The sequence below is a fragment of the Quercus lobata genome, chromosome 4 (genome assembly GCF_001633185.2).
Source record: "Quercus lobata isolate SW786 chromosome 4, ValleyOak3.0 Primary Assembly, whole genome shotgun sequence".
Classification (NCBI taxonomy): domain Eukaryota; kingdom Viridiplantae; phylum Streptophyta; class Magnoliopsida; order Fagales; family Fagaceae; genus Quercus; species Quercus lobata.
Genome location: NC_044907.1, coordinates 94,761,568 through 94,774,068, shown reverse-complemented (window position 1 = coordinate 94,774,068; position 12,501 = coordinate 94,761,568).

Here is a 12,501-nt window from a genome sequence, read left to right as displayed (position 1 = left end):
CACTAAAACAATTAACATTGTTACATATTTTGAAAATCTAACAATTGAATTGCATGCTCTCTATGTTCTTAAAACACATGTCAAATTTCATGCCAATCGGATGTTATTTACTATTCGATCCATAAACTTATTTTATATATATATATATATATATATATATATATTATATATAATTTTAGACTACAAAAATATAAAATTTAAACATTTGATTGATGACATAGCTATTGATCTTTGATATTCTTGAAATTTTGCAAGTATGGAAGATATAAAAAGAAAATTTAATTAAATGGTGAATTTGTCAAAATTCACATCCAATTAATATATATATATATATATATATATATATATATTTATATACTGTGCCCATGATAGTCATTTTATCCATTGAATGGATATCCTCTTGTTGGCTCTGATACCACAAATGGGGGTAAGTCTACAAACAAGAGGTGCCGTTCAGAGGGCACTGGGGGCGGAAGCATAAATAGGTTACAAATGTAGTTCTGGTACAAGTGTAAACTAGGGGTACAGGAAGAGACATTGCTGATTACAAAGTATTTCTGAGGACTAAGTAAAGAGAGGTCTCTGAGGTAGTTGTAAAAACTGAGCCTGCTGAAGACTGAGGCCAAGGATGCCTTATATAGATGGAGGGAGCCTTGGATCCATTCAGGAGACTGCTTAAATCACGGAAGGTGAAATGCTTTTACTTCCAGGTGAATATCTTTTCAGCCGAAAGCAACAGTAACTTCAATGATTCTGCTGGGGCACTGTTGAGTGAACAGTAATTGGTCACTGTTTATGAACAGTGTATTGTCCCCCTGCTTTTCTAGGATAGTAACTCTGCATAGTATTCCGGACTGTGCAGTGAATAGTGCTTTGGCAGCCTTGCATGTGCGGGTACTGTTCTGAATAGTAACCGGTTTTGCAAAGGTGGTTCTTGAGCTGGTCTGGGCTTCAGAGGCTGTTCTGGAGCGTCTGAGGAGCCATTCTAGAGATGCATTAATCGCTGTCCAAGTTGTAACCATCATAAGAATCTTGAGAATCTTGGAATGGGTCAAAAGGAGCTCGATTGCAAGAGGCTTCAGAAGAGGCAGGAGAGTTCTTTTCTGCTGACTCTAGCTGGGCAGACTGGAGGAGTAGCTGTTGGGCAAGATCCTTAAGTTCCTTGCTAGATTTTTCGAAGATTTGAACGGAATCGAGACTAGACTGGGATCTTGTGCAATGAGCTATAGACTTCTGTACTGGAAGGGGAAAATCTTTATACAATCTGTTGATGGTATCAGTTGGTCTGAACTTATCCCACCATTTTGTAAAGAATTCCCTATCGAGTAGGTTTTGGTTGATTGCATAATTCCACATACTTTTCCAGTGAATCTGGTACTGAAATACCTTAGTGCATCCTGTAGGGGTTCTGGGAAGTTCTGCGGAGTTGAACCAAACATTTCCCACCACTTGAGGAACCACGAAGGGATTTGTCCTTTAAAATTCTTTTCAAATTGAATGAACCATGAATGATCATAGGTCTCATTTTGAAAGAACAATACTTTTTCAAAAGCATCCATGTAGTCGTAATAGTTGTACAGGGGTTCGGAGCCCTTGAGCACTGTAAGTTTTCTGAGAGTGGAGGGGTGTCCCCAATCTTTGCTGCTTACAAAACTCTGTATTACAAATTTATGGTACAGGACAATTGAAGGATTGCACCTGTCTCTGATGTCTTCTATACGGGCAGACTTTTCTTGTGTGAGAATGCCTTTATAGAATTTGATGCTTTTCTCTGGGCTTTTGGGAAGAAAATGCCATTCATGAGGCAATACTTCCATTGCTAATGCCAACGGGTCTGTTATGTGGGCTAAGTGTGGCTAAAGCAGAACTGTAACTGTGTTGTCCTTGGGGCCTATGGTAGTTTGGTTTAGGAATTGTGGAAACCAAATAACGATTGGCAACAACGGATGGTGACACAGGTAAGGTCTTTTGAGAACTGGAAAAGGGTACTAAAGGGCCAGGGTTCTGTGCCTGACTGGTACTCCTAGTGTTATGCTGTTTAGGCATTTTGGGAGGTTGGGGTTGTACGGGTTTCTTCCCGGACATTTTGTTCTGGATTCTGCAAAAATTCACGGGTTAGGAAATCAGGTATACTGTTTTGAGTTCCTGCAATGAATTCAATGTCAAAATCGAAAACTGAAAGAATGGCTTGCCAACGTGCAAAAATCTATTTTGATGCAATGTTTTGAACATCTTTTTCTAAAACATGTTTTGCAAATTTACAATTAATTCTTATTAAGAACTTTTGATTCAAAAGATCACTTTGAAATTTTGAAATGCATAGTACTATAGATAAAATCTCTTTCTTAATAGTACTATAATTCAGTTGAGTGGGAGTCCAAATTCCTGAATGGAAACAGACAATCTGTTCTAGGGAAGTGGGACTAGCACGCTAAAGGAGAATGTCCCCATAACCAATGTTAGAGGCATCTGTCTGAACTACCTTGAAGGAATTTTCAGAGGGGATTCCAAGGCAAGGGAGTGTCTTGACATATTTTTTGACCTGCTGAACAACCAGTGTATGAGTGGGTGTCCAAGGAGGAGGATTAGTTCGAAGTCTATCAAAAAGAGGCTTGCATTGTTGCCGAAGGTTTTGATAGAAATCAGAAATGTAATTGAGGGATCCTAAGAACCTTTGAAGTTGGGTCTTTTCTAGGATTTCATCTGGAAACTTTTCTGCAAACTGGATGGCTCTATCAATGGGTTTGATGACACCATGTCTTATATCAAAACCTAAGAACCTGACACTGGTTTGGAAAAGCTTAATCTTTGGGGCCGAGACAACAAGACCATTTTTCTTGATGGTTTGGAAGAATGTTCTGAGATGCTTCCAATGTTTGTCTAGGGATTCAGAAAAGATGAGTACATCATCAATGTACACAATGGTATGACTGGAGAATGGATTAAAAATCTCATTCATGATATTCTGGAATTCAGAAGGTGCATTTTTAAGACCAAAGGGCATTACATTCCATTCGTAATGACCAAAGGGTGTGGTGAAAGCTGTCTTGTACCTATCAGACTCACTGATTTGTATCTGCCAAAAACCACTCTTCATGTCAAACTTACTGAAAACCACTGCTTTACTAAGCCTATTAACTAAGTCCCTTTTGTTGGGAATGGGGTACCTGATCCATTCTAAGACTTTGTTAAGGGGCTTGTAATTGATGACAAGTCTGGGGACACCTCTTTCTATCTCAGCGTTTTTCTGGACATAAAAGGCTGGACAAGACCATGGCGACCTAGAGTTTCTGATGATTCCCTTTTTAAGAAAATCCTCTATTTCTGCCTTGCAAGTATCCATAAGTTCTTGGCTCATTTGGATAGGTCTGGCTTTGGTAGGGATATTCTTTTCTTGGAAATCTTTGACATAAGGTAGTGCAACTTCGTGCCTTTTCCTATGCCAAAAGGCTGTGGGAAGATCAGAGCAAACTTCATGCTTGAGTTTTTCTTCAAACTTTCTGATGTCTGATTGGAAACTCTCGCAGGCTAACTGCTCATCAACTCTTTTGTAACTTAGTTCTTTACCAAGGTACTTAAGTTGTTGGGTTTTGGCTTTAATAAGGTTAAGGGTCTTGGAGATAGAGAGCTTTTGAAGACTATTGATGTCTTTAGGTTCTGGTTTCCTAAGAAACTTAAACTTGACTGGCTGGCCAAAAGGATGGGTAGTGATTCCTTCACTATCCGTGGTGAAAGGATGTAACAGACACATAAATGGGTTTCCTAAGATGACCCTATCTGTCATATTTTTGACAAGAACAAAGGTGGTTTTGAAACACGCATTGTCTTGGCAAACCTGTGCTTTTGGGATTTTGAATTCAATCTGCATTTTCCCACCACTTGCAGAAGTTAACCTTTCTTTGGTTTTCTGGAAGTATTTAGAGGGAATGATTCCTTCTTGAAAGCAGTTGAGATCGGCGCCTGAGTCTATTAAGGCAACTACCTCAATTTCAAAATCTTTTATGACAATCCTGACTTTGGAATGCCATTTCTGGAAGTCAATTCTACTGATGGTTGACAAGAACGTTCCAGGTTCTGGCTCCATATCTGCAGTAGGGTTAACTGTCTCATCTACTTCATTATCAGAATGGTTCTGTAATGAGATTCTGTCCTCATTGCCTTGATGTGAAGTAAACTCCAGATTTTTGACCCTAAGGTCCATTAGACCATGATCAACCCTAAGGATGGTTAATTCTTGCCTAAGGGTTCTAGCCTCAGACTTGGTATCTTTGATCTCTTTCTGGAGATCATGGATGGTTATCTCTTTCTTGGATTTGGTAAATCTAGTGTAGATTTCTTCCAAGTCAACTTTGGGTTCCTGAAACCTAGGGTTGGATATATTGGGTTCCTTAACTAGGGTTCTATGGAATTCACTTAGTCTTCGAGATTTCTCTTCAGGGTCCTTGATCTGTTCTATGAGATCTAGGAGGAGTTCTTCTTGCTTAGTAAGAACCTTGATAGTGTTGTTCCTGCAACAACTATCAGTGCATGGTATGGCTTCATCGGAACTGCTAGAGGTGCTATACTGAACTCTAGGAGAGGATGAATCTTGGTAGATCTGATAGGTTTATCTATCAATAGAACTGTTGAGGGACTCACTTTCTGGGTGATCTAGTTCTAAGACCTTAGAGATATCTTCAGATACTAAGGAATGGGTAGGGGACTTGCCCGGACATTCTTTCTTGAAATGTCCCTTCTTTCCACACTTAAAGCATTTTCCTTTTGCTTTAGGTTTGAGGAGTTTTAAGGTATTTCCTTTTCTATAGATGCCTCTTGCTTCTAATTTCTGGCGTCTATATTCTTTGGAAACAATCCTTTCTCTGTGGAAATCTTTAAAGGCTGGGTTTCCTCTATATTTGGATTTCCATATCCTAGGAGGAAGTGGGGGTGTATCACCAAGCTGATCATCTAGTGGTTCTTTCTCCTTTTCACTTTCCGAGGAGGGTTCATTAGAGCTATTAGAAGACAAGTGGGCTTCTAAGACATTTATCTCTGGTGAAGGAGAGACTAGAATCTCTACTTTCTTTTTCGAATGTCTAGCCTTTGCTGGTGGAACAGGTTTTGTTGGAAGTTTGGGTTTGGCACAGTTCTTTTTATGCCAATGGAAATGTTTCTCAAAGTATTCAAAGAAAGGATAATCTGCTTTTACCACTTTCATGAATAACTTCCATTTCTCCAAAACTTCAACCTTTTGTTCTCTGGTATGGTTGGCTCTGTAGGCTTCTCTTTTAACTCTGTTCTTTTCAGAATTAAATTCCTTTTCGAGCATGTCCATATCAGGAATGAATTCTTTTGTCAACACTAGGAGCTGATGGTCATATTCAGGTTCTTGCTGAATAGGATTTCTAAAATCAGATCCTGATGGTGAGGGAGGTTTAAGACTGTCCTGACTGCTGTTGTCTTCTTCTTGATCAACAACAGAGTCTTGCTTGGCTGTGTAACAAGGGGTACTAACTTGGGAGTGGTCTTTAACACCTTGAAACTGTGGACCTAAGTCTCTTCTAGAAGTGGGAGCTCGTGTTCTAGACGAACTATACTGGGATGCAGGTCTATCTTTCAAAAGGATAGGTGGCTGCCTAAAGGGTTGTCGTAGATCCATGGATCTAGACCTTGGTTCCTGGTATGTTGCCTGGTGCAGATCTAAAGAGGATCTGGGCGAGGGTTCATCATACTCTAAAGGTGACCTGAACCTAGACTGGTCAAAGCTAAGTCTAACCGTTCCATCGGCTAGCTGCTGGACATAATCTAGATCTGGGTTCCTAACAGGATTCTGGATCTGTAGAGGAAAATTCTCATTCTCTAAAGACCATTGTGCAGGGAATGTTATTTCAGACCATTTCAGGGTTCTTGGTACCTGAACAGTGGATCTACCATCTGGGGTTTGGATAAGAGTGGTTTCACCTGCCTTTCTCTTATCGAAAGCCTGGATGGACATGTTTGTCCTCATGCACTTATAATACACTCTGTATATAAGAGCAAGCTGCTTGGTACCATGTAATACAAAGATTCCATGGGTTTTTACATTGAGGGTGAGGACCTTCAGAATATGAGGGTCGTCAAGTGCAACTGTGAGGTTTGGGAAACAGTCGAAATGAATTGGACCGTTACTCAAACTGGATTCTATGGTTCCTAGGAGACTATCTCTAAACCTGATGAGGCGGGTGTCTCTAAGAGCCATAAGGATCGAGTTGTTCAAACCTTCTCTGATCAGTGGTTTAACTCCAACTTGAACAAGTCCTATGTGTAGGTATTTGTGACCAGATTCCCTGTGAGCTTTTATGGCTGCAGGGGACAACAAATAACAGGTTTCATATTCCTTGTTAATGCTGTAACATTGTTCTATAGTCCTAACATGGTAGTCCGTTCTGAAAGACTTTTTCAAGGACCATGACGAAGACTTATAGACCTGGGTTGTGGGAACTTTGGGTATGTTTCAATCTCCTAACTTCTGATCTAGATCTGAAAGCTGGTACGACTCTGAGTTGATTGTTCCATCTTCTTGTGGAATCTCAGGTGGGTTTGTACTGCTAGATCTAATGGAAGTGGAAGAGTCACTCCTTCTAAACATCCTATTTATCATTCTGGATTATAAGCCTAAGAAATCAATTACAACCTAGACTACCTTTATCTTCCAATTTCTGGATCTAACCTTAGATCTGAAACAGGGAGTGTGTGGACGCCTACTGTATCCTGTTATCAACTTACGGCCGCTCAGAAACCTTTCTGTGAATCTTGCTACTTCTGACACTGTTCCCTTAGTCTGAGTGTACTTTCCCTATCGTTTCCGACCCTCAACGCCTAACGCTCTCCTGGCTAACGGCTAAACGGGCATTACAGATTGACTCGGGCTTCCTTCTCAACCTTGGTACTTAGACTTACTGGGTAGCAAACGGACACAGAACAGGAATTACTCCTAGACTTACTGGATAACATTCTGACACAATACCTGGCATAGTACACATCTGTAACAAATTGTGGGGAAAGAAACAAAGAATGGAAAAAAAAAGATAACTGGGAAGTAAAGGATTAGCTTAAACAGATAATCACAAGATAATAAACAGTTTGAATGAACGGGAGGCTCAGCCTACCACCAAAAGAAAGAACAATAAAAACTGGCTAAGATGAAGTAGTAGATGAAAAATGCAACATATGGGAGTGGAAGTGCTATCAGAAAATAGATGTAAAATAAAATAATGTTTGTTAGAGATAACATACTTCAAAGTAATGGATAACTATGGCGGTATCACCGGCCAACTTGATTACTATTCAAAATAATTACAGTAAACTTACAAACACTTACGATCGAGCTTAAATGGCTCTGATACCACAAATGGGGGTAAGTCTACAAACAAGATGTGACGTTTAGAGGGCACTGGGGGCGGAAGCATAAATAGGTTACAAATGTAGTTCTGGTACAAGTGTAAACTAGGGGAAAAGGAAGAGACATTGCGGATTACAAAGTATTTCTGAGGACTAAGTAAAGAGAGGTCTCTGAGGTAGTTGTAAAAACTGAGCCTGCTGAAGACTGAGGCCAAGGATGCCTTATATAGATGGAGGGAGCCTTGGATCCATTCAGGAGACTGCTTGAATCACGGAAGGTAAAATGCTTTTACTTCCAGGTGAATATCTTTTCAGCCGAAAGCAACAGTAACTTCAATGATTCTGCTGGGGCACTGTTGAGTGAACAGTAATTGGTCACTGTTCATGAACAGTGTATTGTCCCCTTGCTTTTCTGGAATAGTAATTCTGCATAGTGTTCTGGACTGTGCAGTGAATAGTGCTCTGTCGGTCAACTCTGCAGTGCGGGTACTGTTCTGAATAGTAACCGGATTTGCAAAGGTGGTTCTTGAGCTTAAACAGGGGTCCTGGAGCTGTTTTGGAGCATCCGGGAGCAGTTCTGGGGATACTTTCAATCTGTATCGTATCCAGAGGGATACCCTTCATATGGATCAAACGCAGGAGGATCATCATCATGATAATGCTCATGGTACCTGTCAAACAGATTACAAAACCCATAATAGAGAAGAGGTTCATAGTCTGCTTTCTGCTTTGTGTACTGAGGAAAATCCAACTGATCAATCCTTTGGGTAGTAAAGGCTTCTGAGTATGGCTTGGTGGTGAATACTGTAACTCTGCCAGTATTCCCAACAAAATGGTAATTTTCCCATAGTTCTCCAGTGACATTCCGGAGTTCATTGTTGAAGTAGTTTTTCCAACATTCCGCGAGGGTCAGAGGATCTGTATAAGAAAGGTAGGAATCACCATCATACCAGGGGCCATTGTGGGTGTACCCGTTGATGAGTACAAGGTGGTGAGCAGGTTGAACAGTCATCCAATTGTTACCGTCCCATTGTGGGAGAGTGCTCCAGCATCTGATGGATACAAAAGGACTTTTGATCTTTGCTACAACCTGTTGGATTATCTGAGGGAATTGGCTGATCTGAACATGGTTCGTTAGTTTGATGAGTCTAAGGAAACCATATTCAAACATTTTTGAAAGCCAGCTTGGGTTTCTTTCTTCATCGTCTGCCCTGTCTTCATAGTTGACTATTAGACCAGGGAAAGGATGTTGCTGCTCATAAACCCGGTGACTGCTTCCAAAATACTGGTTCCAGGTTGCTTGGATGAAGGCAGCTTCTGTGGGATCTGCTTCTTCTCCTAGAACCGGGAAATGGGTGGTGACCATAATTTCAAAATGCGTGAACCATTGGTCACATGATTCAGACATAGCCTTGCTTCTAAATATACGTTCTTGTATATCAGAAGGCAAGTTGGCAACAGCACTTTTTAGCTGGTTTTGAGTCTTAAGACTTAACCTAGCATAATCTGTGCCCATGATAGTCATTTTATCCATTGAATGGATATCCTCTTTGCCAAAGAGTTGACTAATAGATAATTTTCCAATCTCAATTTCTGCCTCAAGGTTAACTAGGTGCAATTCTAGTGCTCTGAGGGTTTTCTGGAAAAGGTGATTGTTATCCTGGGTAAAGGCTCTTTGAAGGTTATCGAGGACAATTTTGATGGAGGGTGGAAGTCCTGTATATACTCCATTTGTAAATTGGAATTTCCTGGATAAAACTTCATGCAAAGTGATATTCATATTACCACCTGAAAATGTTATTTGGAGCGGAACATGTTCTAGAAGGGATGTTACTTCCCTGGGTTCTGTTCCAGAGGAAGCGCCTTCATGCCTTTGGGAAGGGGAACCCTGAACAGGGGTTTTTCCTCTGTTCCTGCTTGAAGAAGCCATTTTCCACTTACTAGTGGAGCTATTATAAAAAGATTTTTGCTTATCTTCCTGCCATGTATTAACAAAATGGTTAATTTTGGAAACATATTTGTTAAAATCATGAGATGTCATGGAGCAAATTCTTTTAAATGCAATGTGATAAGATGATAATTTATGAGATTGAAGAAGACTCAAAGAATTATCAAATATGATGGATGGTACATTTTGATCAAGGTTCTTGGCTTGATTTGGACCATGTGAAGAGGTTTTGGCATTGGTAAGGTTAAGATCTTCTGAAACAGAAACTTTTTGGAGACTCTCAATCTCTCTAGGTTCTGGATTCCTAAGAAATTTAAACTTGACTGGTTGGCCAAAAGGATGGGTAGTGATTCCTTCACTATCCGTGGTGAAAGGATACAACAGACACATAAATGGGTTTCCTAAGATGACCCTATCTGTCATATTTTTGACAAGAACAAAGGTGGTTTTGAAACACGCATTGTCCTGGCAAACCTATGCTTCTGGGATTTTGAATTCAATCTGCATTTTCCCACCACTTGCAGAAGTTAACCTTTCTTTGGTTTTCTGGAAGTATTTAGAGGGAATGATTCCTTCTTGAATGCAGTTGAGATCGGCGCCTGAGTCTATTAAGGCAACTACCTCAATTTCAAAATCTTTTATGACAATCCTGACTTTGGAATGCCATTTCTGGAAGTTAATTCTACTGATGGTTGACAAGAACGTTCCAGGTTCTGGCTCCATATCTGCAGTAGGGTTAACTGTCTCATCTACTTCATTATCAGAAGGGTTCTGTAATGAGATTCTGTCCTCATTGCCTTGATGTGAAGAAAACTCCAGATTTTTGACCCTAAGGTCCATTAGACCATGATCAACCCTAAGGATGGTTAATTCCTGCTTAAGGTTTCTCATTTCAATTTTGTTATCCTTAATCTCTTTCTGGAGATCTTGGATGGTTACTTCTTTCTTAGATTTGGTAAACCTGCTGTAGATTTTCTCCAAATCAACTTTTGGTTCCTGAAACCTAGGTTTGGATGTACTGGTTTCCTTGACTAGGGTTCTATGGAATTCACTAAGCCTTTGAGCTTTCTCTTCTGGGTCCTTGATCTGTTCTATGAGATCGAGGAGAAGCTCTTCTTGCTTAGAAAGAACATGGACAGTTTTGTTTCTACAACAACTATCCTGGCAAGCTAGGATCTCTTCTGTGTCACTAGAGGAACTAGAAGATAGTTTAGAGGTTTCAGAGGATGTCCTAGACAATTGGTGTTTCTCTTGGTCACTAGAGTCACTGCTTAGGTGATCGAGTTCTAAGAGTTCGAAGATTTCTTGCCTGCTGGTTTGGTCATTAATGAGGGTATTGATAAGGGTTTTGGCCTTAGCTTTACACTCTTTCTGGAAATGACCTTTCTTTCCACACTTAAAGCATGTTCCTGATGCTTTAGGTGCAAGCTTCCTTGTGGGGCTGGATCTACCTTTCTTATAGAAATCATCAGTTTTGAACTTCTGACGTCTATGATGTTTGGAGGTAGGTTTTCTCCTATGGGGTTTTTCAGAGGGTTCTTCGCCTCTGTGTTTGGATTTCCTCTTTGGAATGATAGAAGGTAAGCCATATTGGGTACAGAAATTCCCTATTTCGTACTTGGCTTTGCTCTTGTTGGCTTGGCTCTGGATTTTGAGATCTCTACACATTTTCATCCCTTCATTTCGGATTGTGCTTGAGATGTCTCCATAGGTCAGGTTATCATAGTCTATGATACCTAGAGAGCTAGCAAGAGTTTCTTTGACCTTCTGTCCAAACAGTGTGGGTAAGCCATTGATAAACTTCTCCTTCCAAAATGGAGAGTTACAATCGCTTCTGTGCATGACACGAGTGGTGAACACATCTTCATACCACCGGTATTCTCCAAGGTTCTTACATCTAAGGTTACTCAACTGATCGTAAATCCTAGATGTGACATTGCTGGGTTTACCTATGAAGTGTTTCATGATCGTATAGATCAGGGTATTGACTCCATCGGGAACTCCTCTTCCCAGACCAACACCCCCGGACCTCCAATTCGAGGAAAGAACCATGCAGTTCACAGTATCCAGTGGTAAACTCTATGAATGGAACATAGACGGTTTATCCGAACAAGAAATCCAAAACAAAATCCAGCATATAACCATGGTAGCAAATAACTATCTAAATGATGGTATTCCAAACACCGAGGTTGTAGAGCTCATTGTTTTAGGATTTACTGGAAAATTGTTGAATTGGTGGAACCACTGCATGACAGCCACCTCTAAGGAAGACATTAAGCATGCTGTTCAAAAGGATGAGGATTAGAACCCTATCTTTGATGAAATATATATATATATATATATATTGATTGGAGTTGTAGCCTTAGTTTACAACAGGGGCAGCTCTACCCCTTGTTTAGGGGGTTCAAATGAAACCCCTTACTTCAAAAAAAATAATTATATATATATTTATAATATATATTTTTTTGGTTAGCATTAATACATTAATTTATTCTTAATCAAAAATATTTTTACACACCATAACTTAAACCTTATACATCCTTACTATAAGTATTTCCAACTTTAAGAGTACGAGTAAGTGTTTGTGGATTGTAAGTGTTACTCTTCATTATAAATTTATAGTATATATGTGTGAGTGTGTCTAATATTAATTGTGTGTATTACTTTTTGTTATGATGTTATTTGTGTGAATAATGATTTGTGTGGATATTTGTGTGTACAATATAAATATAATATAACTTTATATAATTTAATAATTAGGAAATAGAGAAGGTTTATTACATGTGTGTGTATTGTTATCATGTTATAATAACTTTTTGTTATAAAGTCAGAAAAATTCAAGAAGAAAATTTGTAAAGTTAGTTATTGATTAAGCATTTAATTGATTAAGTAGACACTTAGTTTATTATTTTATGTATGAATAAGTGTGGTTGTGTGCGTCAATAATTAATACAGAGCCAATGAGTTAAGTCTATTCATTTAGTTTAAAATACTTTTATAAAAACAATGACAAATTAATAGATAAAAACAACTGCATAAAAATAAAAATATTAGACAAACTTAACAAAATAAAATGGTCATAGCTACCCACATTAGCAATAAATACTCATGATAAACTATCATGTAACAATTCAAAATTTGAAAACTTGTAGAAGAAAATTATAAAACTTCATTATTATTTTTTTGTCAATAAC